The sequence below is a fragment of the Pholis gunnellus genome (genome assembly GCF_910591455.1).
Source record: "Pholis gunnellus genome assembly, chromosome: 19".
NCBI lineage: Eukaryota > Metazoa > Chordata > Actinopteri > Perciformes > Pholidae > Pholis > Pholis gunnellus.
The window spans coordinates 20,009,072-20,027,793 of NC_136546.1; positions in this window are offsets into that span (position 1 = coordinate 20,009,072).

Below are 18,722 nucleotides of genomic sequence, written 5' to 3' on the forward strand. Positions count from 1 at the left end.
CTGAAGGATGAAGTAGTCCTTTATGTGTTGATGTTGAATGTTTGTGATACACTGAAGGATGAAGTGTTTCTTTATGTGTTGATGTTGAATGTTTGTGATACACTGAAGGATGAAGTGTTTCTTTGTCAGTTGATGTTTAATGTTTGTGATAAACTGAAGGATGAAGTGTTTCTTTGTCAGTTGATGTTTAATGTTTGTGATAAACTGAAGGATGAAGTGTTTCTTTATGTGTTGATGTTTAATGTTTGTGATACACTGAAGGATGAAGTGTTCCTTTATGTGTTGGGAAAATCTTCCTACTTCTTCAGCAAAATAAACATTTTGCTGATCAATCAATACGTTTATTTTAAGTAATGTATAATTTAATAAATGTTCTTCAGTCTGCTTCATGGTGTGCTAGAAATTATTATTATTTTAACTATTAATAGTTCACATGCTGCTTATAAATGCTAAAAGGGGGATTAGTTAGAGGTTGTTGATCCTTTTGCTTATTTATATCATCATCATCATTATTATTACCTGATTATTATACTAATATACTAATAAACGTTTCCTACCTTTAATCAAAACTAATCTAGCCTAAACTAAATCAAAATGATCATGCTTTTTTTCGTAGTAAAAGTTTGTTTACAAAATAGATTTTCAAAATATGATCCTTTGATAAACACTTTCTAAATATTTGAATAATACACCATTGGGTCAGAAAATTGATAACTGGGACTTTAAAGTTCATTGGTTGTGTGTTACTCGTGTTGTGGGGACATAAATCTGTTTACACACTCACATTGTGGGGACTCGTCCTCCTTCTGGGGACAAGATGAAAGTCCCCATAATGTACATCAGAACATTTCAGGAGGAAGACTAAGGTTTGGATAAGGTAAGGTTAGGTTTAGGCTAATAGCGGTTATGGTCGAGGGAAGTCTCCAGGAAATGAATTTAAGTCAATGTATTGTCCTCTAAAGTGATGGAAACAGGACTGTATGTGTGTGTGTGTGTGTGTGTGTGTGTGTGTGTGTGTGTGTGTGTGTGTGTGCTTGCGTCAGCAGCAGATAAACAGACTGTTTGTTGTGGCTCAGTGAGCCGCCATTCATCTGGAAATCCACATTTCTTCTTCTCTCACATTTTGTGTGTCTGCAGCAAACAGCAGGAAGGCTTCAGTCCAAACCGCTGATGCTAACACAGCATGCTAGCTGATACAGCATGCTAACTAACACTCTGCTAACAAACCAGTCTTTAAGTCTTCCTTTAAAACATTTTTTCTAATGCTAGCACTTGGTTATATTTCTTATATTTCTTATATATTACTGTTTTAGACCTGATGTTCTATTCTTCTTCTACTCATCTCCTTCACGCTGTATACACTGCTCATAACCACACACTTCATGAATATAAACCAATCTATTACATTACCCATTCAATATTTGCTCTTTTGCACTGTTTGTATTTGTTTATAATGTACAGAAACTCTTGCATATAGATAATGTATGTGGTTGTTAACTGTTTCTTTTTCTTTTATATTTTTTTTGCCTCTCTTTGTTTAGCTTTTTTGTAGTCCTTATTTTTGGCTCTGTGTTTATTTCTGTATTTCTTAAATTGTTCAAAACATCTTTTCTGAAAAGAGAAGGGCTCAGATAATAATAATAATGTATGTGTTCACATGAAATCAAACAGTAGAGCTATATTAACATATTCAGCAGCGATTGAAGAGCTTCATTCAGAAAGAGCAACAGGCTGAAGAGCAGACGAGTGGCGCCATCTACAGGCCGGGACACAATAACACAGTTTCACTGCACTGAAAATATTGCAGAATACTTTTACAAATAAATTCTGTTATTTCTCATCAGTATTACCAAGGACTGAAGTTTTTATTGTCATGTAGATTTCTCCAAATCAGTGGGGATTAAGTCATGTGTTTTTATTTTGAAACCTTTAGTTAAAAAAGTATTTAGCTAGAAAAAGTGAAGAGGTGTAAAGAAGAAGGAGCGGAGAGTTGTTAAAATCTATTAGCCGACAGATGAAGAGTCTTCAGTTCAAGAGCCAATCACACATTCTCATTTATTTTTATATGTATTTTTAGAATCAATGATTCAATGAAGAAAATATTAAGGTCATTAACAGGATGTCTGCAAATCCCAGATTATTCAGGATTGTACTTGAACTCATCAAATAATAAATTAGTTCCGAGTTTGAAGTCTCAGTAAACCTCTTATACAGATTATTTTCCAGATACAGATTATTTTCCAGTCAACAGACATTTTCATTTATTTTTGTAAAAGGATGAATTTGCTTTACGTGAAAAAATAATTGTATATGTAATAATAATCTTAATATAATAATATAACAATGGCAGGGGACTTTTACCTTCAGTATTTAAACTGACATACTTTCATTTACATATCATTTTCATTGCCAGACTTTTACTTGTAACAGAATATTTTCAGTGTGGTATTTTACTTTTACTTAGGAAGAGGAACTGGATACTTCTTCTATCGCAGCACAACATAAAGTCCACAGGGTGCCTTTAACAGGTGATAAAATACCTGCATGTTTCCTCCTAAAGGAGATCTTAAAGCTGTTTAGCACTAAGGAAAGGAGATGAGGAATCATTTGAAGGGAATCAGATCACTCCCTCGGTCCCTCAATCTCATTCTGCATTCAGCAGCACGATGCTTCTGTCTGCCTCCTTCCAAATGGGAATCTGGGAGAGAAATCCCTTTAAGTCGGAAAACCCTGAGAAGTGATTGCGGGGTGAGGCGGCTCGTTACGACGACCAGCTGCTGTGTCAGACTTCCAAAATGGAGTCTTAATGTTCGAAAGCCTGCGAGTCATCTTTTCTTTTTTTTTGAGCCAGTGAGAGTAAAGCTTCTGTAAAGCTCTGCTCGCCATGCAAAGCCGCCGTGACCATATGTGCAATACGTAAATATAATGGAGGTTGACATCAGCAGCACCTGAGCAAGCCTGTCTCCTTTAACATCACGTTCCTGTTCAACCATACTGAACGCTCAATTAAGTTTGGAGGGAAACGTATTTTCAGTCCGTATTATGGTCTCAAGTTTTAAACAGTTTGAAACACGTGGTTAACATTGTAAATTGAAACAAATCAAAAAAACGCTACAAACATAAGGTTTGGCTTAAAATGACTACGAAATTGAGACAAAACTAAAACGCAACAATTGAGACCATTTCAGATTACTTCACTGGATTATGTCAAAGGCAAAATAGGTTTCTCTCGAATAGTAAATCAGAATGTGCTTTCTTTGCATGAGTCACCTTTAATGAATCATTTGGGCTGAAATAAATAAAAGAATCCAAGAGCCTGTTGTTCCTAACAGGGACAACACAAAAAAGCATAAAAATACCAAAGTCAGAAACAAAAAGAGGAATGAGTGAAGGATTTTATGTCAAGTAAAGATGTTAAATTTACACAAGAACCTCGATCTGTGTGACCATTAAGGGCCAAGGTGCAGTGTGTAGACTTTGGCGTCATCTAGTGGTGAGGTTGCAGATTGCAACCAACTGAAACTTCTCCCGTGTGCCAAGCGAGTTGGAGAACTATGTTGGCCCATGGAAACACAAAAGGCCTTATAAAGAGCCAGTGTTTGGTTAGTCCATCCTGGGCTACCGTAGGAAACATGGCGGCCAGCTCTGTGGAAGACAAATTGCTCTGCATGTAGGTATAAACCACTCATTCTAAGATGGCAAAAACACAACAATTTTTAATTTCAGGTGATTAAACACAAAGAAAAACCTACTTATTAATGTTATATTCAAATTCTGCCAATAGATCCCCATAAAAGCTACACACTGGCCCTTTAAGAGGAACTACAAGCTCTCCCAGATAGCTAGCTTGCTAACTTTGTCGCTAACGGGACAAAAGATGAGACTCTGTCCGTGTGTTCTTTGCATTTCTCAAGAACCATTCGATCGATCAATTTCACACTTGGCGGATTTATCAATAAAATAATTTTGCACCATTAATTTAAAAAGAATGCATAAAACTCAGAAAGTAAACAGTTTATATTTTTGTGTTTCTAAAAGACTATTTTTGTCACCAAGAGATGCAACAAATCCTACCAAACAATTACACTACAAAAACAAAATCAAAGTCCTTTGTTGACAGACTTTTCACATCCAATATTGTTCCCTCTATTGTTTTTCTTATCACTCAAATGGCGGTTGAAGATACCAAGAAGCCCATTTATGCCTCCAGTAAAGAGTATATACTGGGCCCAACTCACAAACTGGACAGAAGTGGTGATGTTAGGCTGGAATAATAATAATAAAACCCTCCTCATGTCTGTTGAGGTCAGCGTCTGCACTGAGAAGATAAACGAGTCGTCCAGTTTTTTGTTTGGAACATTTCACTTGCTGCATTTGTGGGCTCTTTGAGTCAATACATTAAATAGATCCAGAGGGAACATGATGTGTATTGCCCACCCACCCACCCCCCCCACCCCGATACACTCGGCTGCCAATGAAAACATACAGCGGGCGGTGTCTCCATGTGGGTCTGAGGCGAAGATATTTGTGTTGCTGACTGGACTGTGCGGTCCGGTTCTGGCCGAGTACAAACCCAGAATTTTCCTTTCCCGCTGCCTTATTCATCGCTGATTAATAAGATGGAAATGTTTAACTGACTTCACCTTCTTCATCCTCACAGAGGGTCTGCCATCAACTCATCTTGTGTGGACAAACTTTAAATTCCACTCAAAACCCCAACGTTTCTAAATAAACCAGTCATTTTAAACATCAAGTATAGCTTCAATTGTCTGAATTTGTTATTCTTTTGGGTTTTTCACAGGAGCCCACATCTTCAGAGAGACCTGGATCCATCGTAGTCCAGGATCAAGCAGCACTTGACGGGCGGATAGTAGGACCAGAGTAGGTGGACTCTGTGTTTAGATCATGATGCTTGGTGCTCAAACACAGTCAAAGTTGATGGACAATGTTAATTTCCTCATGTTGAATTTTTTACGTGAAGATGTCGGCCATATTGTCTGACCGGAGAATTGTTTTTGTTGCTGCTGTTTATATTCCTTAATACGCAAAAGTAACAGATGCACTACAGGAATGTACGACTCTTTTTGTTTTGTTTGTCATGTTTTTCTTGTGTTACAACTGCATTTCTTTGTGCATCCCTGTGTTGCATAATGACAATAAATGATCCTTGATTTAGTGCCATCTGCTGGTGAGATTGCAGATTGCAGTCAACTGAATACCCCTCTGCTCATCCCTCCCTTTCACACGCATGTCTGAAAACTATGATGGCCTTCAAGGACATTTAACAACACGACTCCCTCTAAAGCCAGTGTTTGGTTTGTCCATTCCAAGCTACTGTAGAAAAACATGGCGGTGCAACACGGTGAAGAGGACCAGTTCCCTATGAAGGGCTCATTCTAAGCTAATTCTAAACTATACACTGATGAAAACAAAGTTATGAACATTATAGTCCAAGTAAAAGTTCTGATATCACACTGTAAAATCACTCTGTTACAAGTAAAAGTCCTAAGTTACTCAGCATATCTCTTTCACTAAGCCTTTCTTCTTTCAAATGACCTTCGATGCCTTTAAACACTTTTATGTCTAAACACTCTTTTATTTCAAATGTAAAATGTTTTCAAGTTCTTATTCATCTGTTTACATTTTGTTAATTACACTTGCATGTAAGTGCAAAATGCATGCACTCTTCCTAACACTTTTAATTATTTTTATTTGTAAAAGTGAGGTTTTCTGTTTTTATTTACTTTAAACTCTACAGCGCTTTGAGATACATAGACTTTGTGAAATGTGCAATATAAATAATTATTACCAAAGGATCTAAAATGATCTAGACCTGCTGTGAAAATTGCCTCGAGATTACTTTATGTGAAGCTATATCATTAAATTGAATTAAAAGACTTCCTCCACCACTGCTTTTATAAATAAGATGAGTCCATTACGGCTCCTGTGTTAAAATATAACCGTCCTGTGTGCAGAACATGCATGACTTGTAAAATTAGAAGCTTCCAAAGTGACTGTGCCCGTCTATCTTTGGACCATCAGCCCACTCAAAGTGTCTCAAACATGATCGATGTGAAACTTTCCCTCTAAAACATAAACACAGACGAGGACGAGCTCAGACCGCCGCAGAGGGAACTTTTCCTCTTTTCAGCTATTTTTACTGTTTCCTTCAGAGACCCAGCTGGATCTCATGGAGACGGAGATCGGCCTTCACAAGATGTTTGCTCGCGTCTCCTTCAGGTGCTTCTGCTAAATGTTGTCAAGTCCATAGGCCATAGTTAAATACTTCATAACAATGTGCATTTCTTTATTTTATCACAGTAACTTATGTGTCTGTGAGAGAAATTGCCTCTGCGAAAAAAGGAAAAAAATGTTTTCATTCATTTTAAATTGATTTGTATTCAGATAATTTACTTACTATGTAAGTAAATATATATAAGTATAATCAGGAAAATGTACTTTAAGTATTGAAATGTAAAAACATGTAACTGTTATACTGTTATATATCATATCATTAGATTATTGTTGCTCATTCATGAAGAGACACTAACATTGTTTTTTCATGCATTGGTCAATTTTGAGATTTTGTGCTAATTTGCTTCCATTCCATGTCTTCTTTTTATACAATGAGGGCCACATCATGTGAATAATTCAGAACTCAGATGGGTTTTTCACATGTAGCCCTAACCCTCCTTCAGGACGCTCAGACCGATGGAAAGAAAACATCCAAAACTCACAGCTGTGTTTATTTTACTGCTTTGTCTCTTTAACGTCTGTAGATTTAACCAAAAGTTACCATTACATAATGCCTCATTTGCATATTTAAACATAACATATCAGAAAACTTGTATTACAAAATATTATTGTCTTAATGTTCATGGTGATATCTATGAGTTACATGTTTATTCTTCTTACCTGTAGTGTCTCTCATTAATGTAAAAACAGGATTTTTAGTTGTTTGAGCTCGAACTCATTTTATACTGTTAACTAATGATAACTTTCATTATGGATTAATCTGATGAGGGTCTTCTCCATTAATTAACTGGTTGTTTTTTTTATAATTCTGTCATAATAACCCAGAAAGTGACACCTTCACAATGTTTGTTTTGTCTAAACCTCAACATTATTACAAATACACTACAATTATTAACAATATTAAAAGGAGAAGTAACTTGTCTGTCAAGTCAATGTATAGTGAAGTAAAAAGTACAGTATTTGTCTCTGAGACGTAGTGGAGTAGAAGTATATAAAGTACCTTCAACAACAGATGCCTCATATTTACATGTAATTGTGTGTTTGGCCACTAGGTGGCAGCACTCTGCAGGTCATTCTCTTGTGTGTGACTCTATAGACACTTTTCTGTCACAAAGAAGAAAACCAGGGATCCATCATGCTGTTTACACTTTCACCCTGCTGTGTGTTTATACAGACTATCATACTTTACACATCAGGCCCTTTAAATACTGTGTGTATAACTATACTAACCCGTAGGAAAAAATGTAACCTCTGACTGAATTTTGCTGTAAAGCACCCAGGGAGCAACTTATGGTTCAACGTCTCTCTTAAGGACACTACAAAGACATTATAGGAGCCGAAGATCAAACCGCCAACCTCGTGGTTAAAGGACGACCCGCTCAAGACCACTGAGCTACAGCCGCCCTAAATATACCGATACATCTCTACAACAGAGCCTCACACACACACAGAGACAGTTCGTAGGATAGGTTTTCATAATAAAGCCCAGAAACTTGTCAATTTCAAAATAAACTTCTGTTTTCACCAGAAAATACTTAATTAGGTTTGGGGAAAAGATGGTGAAATACTTAGTTAGGTTTAGACAAAAGATTATTGTTTGGGTTCAAATACTGAAAGTTATGTGACAAATAAATCACCACTGACTTCCACTTGATGTTCCTTTGACCCCGACGTTGCTCCTAATTCACTTCAGTTTTACATGTCAGGTGCACCGAACATTACAGCCAACAAGCCAATAACTCAACACTGTCTGTTCATCCTCTCTGACTGCTGTGTGTCTCACATATACAGTATTTAGAGATGATGTCTGTTAAACCTCTCTGATGTGTTTGCAGCAGGAAAAAAAGAAAAAGATCCACTTTATCTTTTATTCCACCATGATGTCATGAAGGCGGCTCCACCCATGTGTGTTATTACTTCTGCCTGTTGCATCTATAGGGAAGCAGCTCATCGGTCGTCTTTGATCTCACGACATCTCCGAGGCCGGCGACTGAAACCCTCCGACGTCAAAGTACGACCCGCCGGACCGCCGTGACCGTACAGGAAGAGGACCACAGACAAAACACAAGGCTGACGAGTTCAGATCTGTCATAGTCTGCCTCTGATCCCCCCCCCACCCACCCACCTCCCCACCTCTGGATCTGGACCCAGCACACCCAGAGGACCACAACTGGTGATGCAATAAGTTTGGCAGACATCTTGTTTTAACAGCCTTCTCCATCTGGTCTAGTGGCCAAAACACGCAGTCTGGGCTGCTGACACATGACCACGGATTACTGGACGCTACGGTTAATAGTCCCAAAAAAGACACAATAATTGTAAATCAATCAAAGATAACTGTACTCCTCGTTTTTCCAGTCCGGCAACACGTGTCAATTTCTGCTCCTTACATTAATACAGTCCTTTCAAAAAGAACTTCAGTCTTCACAGAAAACAACTTAGTTAGGTTTAGGCAACAACAATGTATCAATGTTGTTGTTTCACACGGGGAACAAACAGCGGCCTCCTGGGTGGAAGATCAGAGAATCGTTGGAGCCTCCACCTCCACTCCTGCCCACCCTGTGTGGGTTTTTGTGGTCTTTCAACCTCCTCGTTCATGAATATGTTGATAACATACGAAATACGGAGCATTGTTTTTCATAGGTTTAGCTGGATGTGACCAGCCGGATGAAGGAATCTAGACTGTGGTGTTTAATAAATGTTGTTATTGTTGAACTAACAACAAAAGTACATCAAGTGTTATTTGCACGATTGATGTGAATGTATAGAAATGCAGAAAACAGCATTTATATTTCCTTTTTTTAAATCCACACTGACTAGAACACATTGCATGTGAATCATTCCGATGTGTTACAATCTGAATATTTGTGCTGCACAAAAACTGCCTTTCTTCTCTCATGAATTCAGGCTCTCGTGTTCACGTGGCTGTGAACGTCAGAAAAATCCTCAGCGGGACTATTTCTTCGCGTGGTTGGATACTTTCCACGAGCGATGGCGTGAATATCTTGGCTGTTTTACAACGTGCCCCCTCGACCAAAACACCCGGGCGTCCCTGAGCTGCGGTAACTCATCTCGGAGCAGATTTATGACCCCTCTGCTGAAAATAGAAGAAGAAGCTTGTTTCTCTCTCTCCTGTACGGCCAACGTCTTCGTCAAAGCTGCCACAGTTTGAACACACACGCCGTCCTCCTTCTGCTTCACAAATTTAACAAGTGGGACACGAGTGACCTGTGGAAACAGTTTAACTGCCCTCAGTGGACTCTGTTTCAGCAGCGGCAGGCTGGGTGGTCCGTCCCACATTTCTCCATTACACAACAAACACAATTTTGAAACATATCTGCAGATGAATCTGTTCCCGGTTAAAGTTTACTGCGAAAGGTATAGTTTTGACTCCTTTGTCACATCGTGATTCACTCGTTATCTCAAAGACACCGCGCGGTGTCGTCTGCGTATTAACGGCTTTTACACGTTTAACATTCCCTGATGAATCTTTTTTCACTGCAAGCTCAAATATAATAACCGTTTATCTGACTCAGTCTTCAGTAATAAACCTTCACAGATCAGAGCTGCATCCTGTCAGAGCCAACATTTTTAAAATGTGGGCCATGTACAGAAAAGTAGTAGTAAGTAAAAACAATATTAAATGTGACGTTTTTAACCTTACAATGCAAGAAAATCAATGTTTCTAGACCAGAAAACCCAATGTGCCATAAAAAATGTATTCTCTATTAAATTAACTATTAACACTATTTGACATTAAAGTATTTTACTGGTTTGCCCACATATTACAAAAATATTTCTGTATTTTATTTCCTTTTATCTTCAGTTCTGTAAAGTAAAGCCAAAGCTTCACGTGTTAAAGCTGCATTCTCTCTAGTGTCCACCAGGGGGGGGACTCCTCTGGTTGTATAGAAGTCTATGAGAAAATGACTCTACTTCTCTCTTGATTTATTACCTCAGTAAACATTGTAAACATGAGTTTATGGTCTCAATCTCTAGTTTCAAGTCTTCTTCAATACAGCATGATGTTCATTTAGTAAATGATGGTCCATTTAGAGTCAAACAGACCATAAAGCAGGGGATGCTTTAGGGCGGGGCTACACGGTGATTGACAGGTCTCTACCACAGCGTTGTCCGGTCTGGGGGTTGTCCGTGTTTTCGTCTCTACAACTTTAATTCTTTCACAGCGTGTTTTCACTTCATGAAAGTTAATTGTAACATTTTGATCGCCTAAAAATGTTTTATTCAGTTCTTAGATGGCTAAAAACCAAGATGGCGTCAAAACTGTAGCTCATAAACCAATGGGTGAGGTCACGGTGACGTCCATAACTTATATACATTTGATTGTATAGTATTCACAGTCTATGATACATTACTCGAGTAAATGTACTTTCAACTTTCAACTACTGGCTACAACAGGAATTAGATTTTTGTAACATGCAAACGTTTCTTTCCAAGTTATAGCTTCATCTTCTTCATGTATGATCGACTCTTGCTGTACGTTTGGTTCCTGGTTACAGTACATTGGACCAGTGTTTAGTTACTCTCCTGCTCATTTATGAGATCAACGGCGCCGTATTTCTGGGCTTCACTCACCTTTATAAAACCAGTGTAACGCTGGATCAAAGTGTCCTCGTCCTCATCTGCTGCTGATCAGTCGTCTCTCTCAGGTCAGGTTTTTCACTGCTGCTCTCCAGGAGTCGGGTTCAGTCGGACTCTGGTCGTAAAAAACAGGTTTGAAATGTGTTTAAGGAGATTTAGTGTGTGGCGAAATCATCTATTACAGACAGATCAACGAGACAAATTATTAATGTTAGAGCAGGTAAATCCACAAATCAAGAAAAAGGAAGCAACGTCATTGCTTAAAAGTGTTGTTAGTGCTTGTTTTTAAGAGCATTAAGGGTCATATTTAGATTAAATGTGAAGCTCTTGACCTTAAAAACATAGACATGTTCATGCTGTTTGCTTTCTAGTTTAGTTGCAGATTTTCGAGGAGTTTATTAACGAGAATACTGTATTTAAATAAAATGAGATAAGTTATGTTGAATATCAAACACTGTAACACTTTACCACGAGGACATTCTTTAAACAAGCACTGTTTCCACTTGTTGAGGCCGTTTTCTGTCAGCAGACATGATGTTAATGTAGTGCAGCGAGTCAGAGAGACGTTCATTCACGCTCACATTTAACCGTTTTTTATTTTGGCTAATGACTGCCGCTGAGCCGCTTTAGTGCAGAGGAGGAATTTTTATTGTTTTTCCAGACTTTAGATCAAGGTGACAATACAGGAACGGTCCAAAGAGAGCAGGAGAGAGGTTCAAATAAAGAGCACCGATCACCTTCATCCAGTTCTCAAAGGAAAGAGCACATCAAACCTTCTGTTTCCTTAAAAACATCGGACAAATGTGTTCCTCGCTGTGAGACGGCACTCAGACATTCTTCACACTCATCCTGATGACGGCAGCAGCTTTTAAAAGTTGAATTTTTTGCGTTCATTAACGTCGGAGGACAAACTCGTTATTTGAAGATGAATGAAGCCGATCTTAAGTTGAGCTTAATAGTGTCATTTGCAGTTGTCACTTTAACTTTATATACTTTTACTTACTGTTTAACATCTCTGTATAAATATTTATTTCTTCTCATTATGCATAAACATTTATTATATTTCTGATTAAATTCAGATTTTTCATTTTGCAATTACTCCAAACCTCTCTGTCACAAATATATATTAATGTATTAAATATCCTCAGAACAAGAAAAAGACTGACATGAACATAACAATAATAATAATAAGGAATGTTTATGAGTTTATTTTGTGCACTGCGTGTGTTTAGACTGTGTGTGTGTGTGTGTGTGTGTGTGTGTGTGTGTGTGTGTGTGTGTGTGTGTGTGTGTCTCAAGACTGATTTTAAACCTGTAACTCCAGTTGTTCTTCTTCTTGTGTTTCTGAAGAGTCCTCGTTTGTGAAGAGACAAAGTGACGTCTGAGTTCACGACATGGTGTCAAATAAACTCAGCTGCTATTGAAGGCTTCAAAAATACTTTTAAGTTTCATTTCTTTCATGATTTTGACTATTTTTCTGTCTGATTCCGGTGCTTCAGAGTGCAAACGTGACTACATTTAATGAGCATTTTATTTGGCTGAATTGCACAAACAAATGTGTTTATTCAGTGGTGGAATGTAACTAAGTGCATTTAATCAAGTATAACTTCATCTGTACTGCTACTTTATACTTCTACCTCACTACATCTGTACTGCTACTTTATACTTCTACCTCACTACATCTCAGGAGGAAATATTGTAATTTTTACTCCACTATATTTACATTAAAACTATATTTACTTTGAAAATTCAGATTCAGTAAAACATTATGCAATCAACTAATAAATTGTGATGTATTATTATCAGTTAAGATTAAACTTTATTGATCCCCAGGGTGAGATTCAAAAGCTACCCAGCAGGTTATAAAATAATGAAGATAAGCTCCACCTTCACCAGCTGCAACAATATTATAATATACATTATTCTGCATAATTAGTGCTTTTTGATGTTAATTATTTTGTACTTCAATAAGAGTTTAGATGCAGGACTTTTACTTTTAACAGAGAATTAGTATTAATAATCGTACTTATGTAAACTATGTGAGCACTTCTTCCACCGTTGGTTTAATTGCTGCTAAAGTTGATGCAACATTTATTTAGGAGTTGATAGGAGTTGATAGGAGGACATTTTCACTTCGTATTCATAGAAACGGAGGAAATAATCTCAGTTTTTCAAACACCAGTTTTCAATCAAGTGACGGAAACAGAAAAGCTTCCGAAAACAAGCAGCCGAAGTTAAACGGGAGCCGAGGGACTAAAAACGTGAAGATCCTCATGAGGAAGGCGTGTGACATCTGTTTCCTTCCCCTGGTGACCCCTGGGAAGTCACGGAGGGGTCACGGGGCTCCAGCAGAGGTCACACGGAGGGGAAACCCCAACAACAGACCACCTACCAGAGACCAGCAGTCTTTGCCTTCTAGTAGGTAACCCTCGCGGAGGAGCTCCGGTTCTTCCGAGTGAATCCAAAGCTTCATGTCTTAAAGCTGCATTCTCTCTAGTGTCCACCAGGGGGCGACTCCTCTGGTTGTATAGAAGTCTATGAGAAAATGACTCTACTTCTCTCTTGATTTATTACCTCAGTAAACATTGTAAACATGAGTTTATGGTCTCAATCTCTAGTTTCAAGTCTTCTTCAATACAGCATGATGTTCATTTAGTAAATGATGGTCCATTTAGAGTCACACAGACCATAAAGCAGGGGATGCTTTAGGGGCGGGGCTACTGTGATTGACAGGTCTTGAGAACTGGAGGTTGTTGCCTTTAGTCCCAAGAATCAAGCAAACACCCAGTTCAAATCAAGCGAGCGGCTGGCTTTACTTCTTTACCAACAACTTCCTGTTGTTATGTCGGTGGATGTGTTTGGAACAGACATTGATATTAGCGACAGCTTATTATGATGAACTACATAATATATCCTCCTCATTCAACAGAGCAACAGAAAGAGCTAGAAGTCTGCATTTTTTCTCTCATTATTTACATTTAATCGCCTGGTTGCCCCCCCCCCCCCCCCCCCCCTCTCCATGGGCTCATCGTTTTGCCCGATTCTTTGCCAAGAGACTTGCTGCGACTCGTCTCGGTGCGATCGACCCCACACACAGACTTTTTCCCTCTTTTTATTCCTGCTGCTCTGAGCGTCTAACAATGACATGTGTGGGTTTAAATTGGAGTTAGCCTGGTACTTCTTATAGACACTAAAGGGTGGCTCTGTATTTGAAATCTTTGGAGACCAGGTTTTCCATGGAGACTTCGACATGTGGACAGCAGGTGATCGAACTTCCTTTTAGGCTCTTCCGTGTTCTGCTGCCTTCAACACATTCATGTTAGTGATTTGCTCAAATCTTGAATGGAAAATGCTCAGCGACCGACTGTAAATACCTGAGCTGCAGTCAGCTGGATCAATCATGTCGTCTCTTGTTATTCCTCTTCATCTTCACTCCTGACAGACTTCTGCCTTAGTTTTCTTTTCTTCACAAAACAGCGATCAGCTGCTCAGCGACCCCGTCTTCCTCTGCTGGGAGCTTTTAAACTGTCTGACGAGACGTGCTGAAGACATTCAGCGTTGACCTGTGTGGTCCAGTTCTCCTGGTCTCTCTACGTTGTTGACTTCATCAGGAGTTCCTTTGACTCTCTGTTCGTGGAAACAAGCAGGTTAGTGCTCTTTGGAACTTTGATAGGAAACTTGTGTTTGTGATGTTTACATTGGTTCAAACCATAGACTGTATATAAGAAGTGGACGTAGCCGTGGTGGCGTCACCCATTGGTTTGTGGAGTGACGTTATGAAGCCTCAAGTTCGGCAAATTTGCTGTCCCCATCTTGGATTACGGCTGTTTGTCTATTTGACTCTAAATGGACCATAATTTACTAAATGATCATCATGCTGTGTTGAAGAAGACTTGAAACTAGAGATTGAGACCATAAACTCATGTTTACAATGTTTACTGAGGTAATAAATCAAGAGAGAAGTAGAGTCATTTTCTCATAGACTTCTATACAACCAGAGGAGTCGCCCCCTGGTGGACACTAGAGAGAATGCACGTTTTAAGACTTCCACATCAGCTTCACAGAACAAGAGGTTGATTCAAATCCTAAAACAAGATGACCTTCTACTGCTAACTCTGTAGCTTAACTAGAAAAGCTATTTCATTATTTTTGTTGGGATGCACCAATGAAATTAATTGGAATTCAAAACATTAGACTTAAAGCCCCCAAACACTGTAGTAAAACTAAAACCCACAACTTTGACTAATACTCCAAAATAGCTCCACGTCTACAATGAACCACAAGAGTAAGTGTAATTAGTTACTTCCAGTCATCTTCGTGGCGTCCGGACTCGCAGCAACATGCCTGGTGAGAAGCAGAGCACAGCGGAGGCTCGGCACGCTTCACTGCTCCTTAAAAAGAAGGAAGACCTGCACAGGTGGGGAGAGTTTCACGTCTTTTTGTTTAATGAAACAAAATGAAAGGCCGGGATGAAACACAAAACAAATGCACTGCCAATTCTCTATATAGTGATACATTAAACAGGGTGAGATAGAGTATGCTGAAGGCTTTAATGATCAGCATTGTGATGCCTTCAGGTACCATCACCTCCACTCTATCGTGAAACCTGAGAGTTTTACTCAGCCGGAAGAACCGCCTCCCCCGTCTTTACCTCCGCTGAAGTATTTTAAAAGCCTTTCAGTGTTAATCCTCAGGTCAAATATGGTGAGAGTTTCTGTTGATGTGTGTGAGCTCAGATCTGAAGGATTAACTACACAAGGTGAAAGATCAGGTGATCGACGGAGATCCACAGATCAGGTTCTATGGTTCATGTTGGACAGCAGAAGTGCATCATGTGAGCTGTCGAACAATCAGACATAAAACAACCAGTTTAACCAAATGTTCTGGATATGGAAACGAATATGAAGACACAGAGAAATGGCATCTTTAAAATCCCTAATGGGATGTAAATCTTGTTGAAGCAGGACGAATCTCAGTGAGAGAAGATCGTAAACTAAGGTTTTTAAAAGACTTCTTCAAAGTTTGCTCAGATATTCACACCTACTAGTGCAGGATGAGCTCTGCTTTTAAAAGTGGTTATTAATACTATTATTTAAGATTCACCGTTTTTGAGGGAGGTCAAAGTGTCCATTTCATTGCGTCTATTCAGATTATCAACTAATCTGTTTCAGGCGGCAACCTCCAGGTTCTGAAAAGTGAAGTCAATGCTTCATGTCCTAAAGCTGCATTCTCTCTAGTGTCCATTAGGGGGCGACTCCTCTGGTTGTATCGAAATCTATGAGAAAATGACTCTACTTCTCTCTTGATTTATTCCCTTTTTATGGTCTCAATCTTGGTGGGGATTGTGGAGACATGAAACATTCACAACAAAGATGAGCTGACAGGAGGAAAAGTGTCGTCTGAGAATAAAGACGTCACGTCAGCAGGTTGTGTGGCAACGTGGAAGACGGCCAAATAGTTAAGATGGCATTTTTTTTTCGGCGCCCGTCCAACATGAACCTGTTCCTCTCACAGCTTTGTTAGTCTGCCTGTCATCACTCTGCAGTACAAGCTGTCCGTCACAGATGCTATCAGATGGCAAAAGACAGCAGGAGGGTTATCGAGGTGAGATCTGTGGGAACCATCTCTAATCTGACTAATCTGAGTCAGTTCTGTTTGTGTTTTTGCAAGCTCATTGTCTTGGATGCGCGGAATACGTATGCCACAGATGAACATCACAAATCTTTTTTTTGGGCGCTTAAAATTTTGTGACATTACCTGAATTCTGTGGCTGTTCTCTGGGGACGGTCCCACAACAGAAATACAAGAAATATTATCTTTAAGATAATATCTAATATTAAAACCTCCGCTCCAGACAGAAAATAACATATTCGCTGACTCTAAGTAGAAGTTCACACAGTGGTTTAATACAACAGTCCTGCAATAAATCCTCCCTTTTAGCTAAATGATCATTTAGGAGTTTGTGTTGCTGTTGAACTGTTTTGCACTATAGCGACAAGTGTTTCTATTATTTTGTCCACCCCCTTTTATCAGTGAAGATAGGTAAATAATAGAAGCACATAAACAGTTTTAACAAAAACTAAACATGAAGTATTTATTGCACTTTTGTATTAGACTGCATTAGGTGTAAATGGCATAAAATAGGCAAAAATGGATTCTTTTCCCGCGTAAATATAAATCATGTTTAACAAGAACATCTCACACTTCGGTAAACATTGTTCACATTAGGAAAAAAAAGAAGATTCTCTGTCTGACAAGTTAAGCTGTCATAATTGATTCCTGATGTTGCAACACGTTGTTGTTTTGCAGTAATTGACACGGTACATTGGCAAAGACTGCAACAGAGCGTGAAGATGAAACTACGCGGGTTTCAGTCATGAACATAAGTGAGGTGTTAACAACATGATTAATGTCTTCAGAGATGATGTCAGTGATCAGGAATGATAAATATACACCACAACCATACAGAAGCACAATCCCCACTAACGCACCCATGGAAGATTCTGTAGAACAACTAAACCGAAAGGTTAAACTATTCATATTATTACAAAAGTTGATCTCCAACACCTTTAAACACGAACAGGCATTGTGTGGTTAAAGGTGCAGTACAAGAGCAAAACATAAAGTACAATCCATCGAGTTAGATTTGCAGTACAAATCCAAAACACACTCTAAACCAGCGGTAAAGGTTACCATATAAATACAAAACACAAGCTCCAGTCCATCTGTTAAAGTTGCAGTACAAAACATAAACTCCAATCCAGCTAATAAAGGTACGGTACAAGAGCAAAATATAAACTCCAAATTCAGCGGTTAAAATTGCAGTTTGAATACAAATCGCCATCTCTATTCCAGCTGTTAAAGGTGCAGGAAGAGTACAAAACACAAACTCTAATCCAGCTAATAAAGGTACGGTACAAGCGCGAGACACAAGTTGTATTCCAGCTGTTAAAGTTGTGGTGGCAGAACAAAACACAAGCTCTGATCCACCTGTCGCCGTGTCAGTACATGTGCAAAACACAAGCTCTAATCCAGCAGTTAAAGATGCAGTAAAACTACTAAACACAAGCTCTAATCCAGCAGTTAAAGATGCAGTAAAACTACTAAACACAAGCTCTAATCTAGCTGGTAAAGATGCAGTAAAACTACTAAACACAAGCTCTAATCTAGCTGTTAAAGATTCAGTACAAGTGCAAAACACAAACTCTAATGTTATTGTTCACCTTCTCTCTCTTTTCCAAAAACATTTAGTTTATCTGGTTGTTTGTCTGATCGTGTTTCATCACCAAAACCTAACGTCACCCCATTCCCTTATATCTCAAAAATGAACTTAATGAGAACATTTTCATTATTACTAATAGGAGTGATGGGAAAAACGATGAAAATTACACCCAGGAAACTGATCCTTTAATGTCCCAGAAGTGAAGAAGTTTCCAGGCAGAAGGACTCACTGAGCAACACAAAGCAGATCACAGAGACCAGAATCAGGATTTAACCGGCTTCCTCAATGACTCAAACGCTTCCTAAAGAGGCCGTTTTAAACAAAGACCTGGTGTTTGCTCTGTCAGTCTCAGCACCAGTCAGATTGCTCAGGTATTAATGGATGTTTACTTTGAGCTGTTTGCTGATGGATCATCTTACACCTTTTGTTTGTTTACCTGCTGGAAGCTTCGTCTTCTTACCTGCAATGAGTCTGAAACTGGACTTTTGAGTTCTTGGTTTTTGCCGAATTTCTGTTTAGTTGTTTGTTATATTAAACTAAAGAGTTTAGACAAACATATGCATTACATTTCACATTTGTATCACACGTGGAACACCATTTCAAATGTGATAAATTAGATAAAGGAGCATGGGGTATTTCACAT